The sequence below is a fragment of the Nicotiana tabacum genome, chromosome 14 (assembly GCF_000715075.1).
Source record: "Nicotiana tabacum cultivar K326 chromosome 14, ASM71507v2, whole genome shotgun sequence".
Lineage (NCBI taxonomy): Eukaryota > Viridiplantae > Streptophyta > Magnoliopsida > Solanales > Solanaceae > Nicotiana > Nicotiana tabacum.
In genome coordinates this window covers 68,335,517-68,337,362 of record NC_134093.1, presented here as the reverse complement: position 1 = coordinate 68,337,362, position 1,846 = coordinate 68,335,517, and positions in this window count along the sequence as shown.

Sequence of the window (1,846 nt, the reverse complement as noted above, 5' to 3'; positions counted from 1 at the left end):
TGGGCATCACCATCATCATATCGTACCCGGCCATAATAGGCTCGGTAAAACGTACCCGGCCATCATAGGGCTCGGTAGAATCGTACCCGGCCACGTGGAGCTCGGTAAAACCCAACTGATCAGTGGTTGCACAATAGGTGCCATACCCGGCCAACTATAGCGCGGCTCGGTAGAGTAAAATAGATACATATATATGATGCATGCTGGACTCATTGGAATCACATTTTGAACCTTTCGGAGTGACGTAAGGTCGGTATCCTTCGTACATGTTATTAGGATTAACTCTTCATCAAGAAACTTATAAGAATCAGGAACTACCAACAACATTGATAATATAAGAATAAGAGAAGTAACATCAATACCAATCGTTTCATAAGAAGGGCAGCAATGTAAGTACCGCTAGCTTCTAAGAGTAGAGTATCTTTGGGAGCTCGTTCATTACATTATGTACAATCAGAGTCGTGCAAAAGAATGAAGGGGATAGACTCACATACTCAGTACTTTATTCGTACTGACGTCCTTTTTATTTGTGGATGCTGCATGTCGTGCTGCAGGTCCTGATAGACAGGTAGACGTAGCTCCCCCACCACAGTAGGCTGTCCAGTTCAGCGGTTATTGGCGAGATCCCTTCTCCGGACTTGCTGTGGTCTTGGTATGCATTTTTGTTATAGACCTTATGGGTATGTCGGGGCCCTGTTCCGGCAATGTTGTAGCACTTATGTTCTTTTAGAGGCTCATAGATAGGTGTCGACTTATGTATGGTTTAGAATGCCTTTTCGGCTGATTTTTGTTGTATAGTCTTTCATGGCATCATGATAGCTCGTACCTTATATATAGTTTCTTGACAGTCTTGTCGTCCCATGTTATGTATGTTCATGACATTATCTTTCATTGTTGGATGTTCATGATCCATGTCTACTATTTATATTGATCTTGTCGGCCCTTAAAGATAATAAGGAAGGTTAGATAAAATGTACGTTGGTGCTCAGCAAGTATGGCCCGGGTGCTAGTCATGACCCTCCAGTTGGGTCGTGACAAACTTGGTATCAGAGCAAGTCTGTCCTAGGGGTTGTCTATGAGCCGTGTCTAGTAGAGTTTTGATTATGGATGTGTAGCGCGCCACATTTATAATCAGGAGGCTACGTGACATCTAGGGTTGTTACCTTCTTCCTGAATCTAGATCGTGCGTAGAGTTGAGTAGTAAGTGTTCATATCTAATATTCACCTTATTTTCTTTCAGCGATGCCTTCGACTAGGAAGCAAGTGATTAGTAAACGGCTTGATACAGCTGTGGGAGAGGGTAACATTCAGGTGCCTCCAGCCAGAGCAGGCCAAAGTGAGGCTCAGAGTGAGATGCCGTCTCATACCTCTCTGTCTCCTCCCGAGGATATTAGGAGGCACCCAGTACATCCAGTTCCTCCGTCTGGCACTACAGACCATGATATGCGCAGTGCGGTGCAATTGTTGACTAGCTTGGTAGCTGCTCAGGCTCAGAGGCAGAATACCGGTGCTGCTGATAAACCGGTTAGTGCGAGAGTTCGTGATTTTATTAATCTAGACCCTCCAGTGTTTACCGGATCAGACCCCAAGGAGGACCCACAAATATTTATTGATCAGATTCATCGTACATTGCGGGTTATGCATGCTAGTGATACGGAGGCAGTAGAGTTGGCTTCTTATCGGTTACGGGATTTAGCGGTTTTCTGGTATGATAGTTGGGAGAGATCTAGGGGTCCGAACGCTCCTCCAGCCGTGTGGAAGGAATTTTCTGAGGCCTTTCTTCGTCACTACTTGCCAGTTGAGATACGACGAGCTAGAGCTGATAAGTTCTTGAACCTTCGACAGG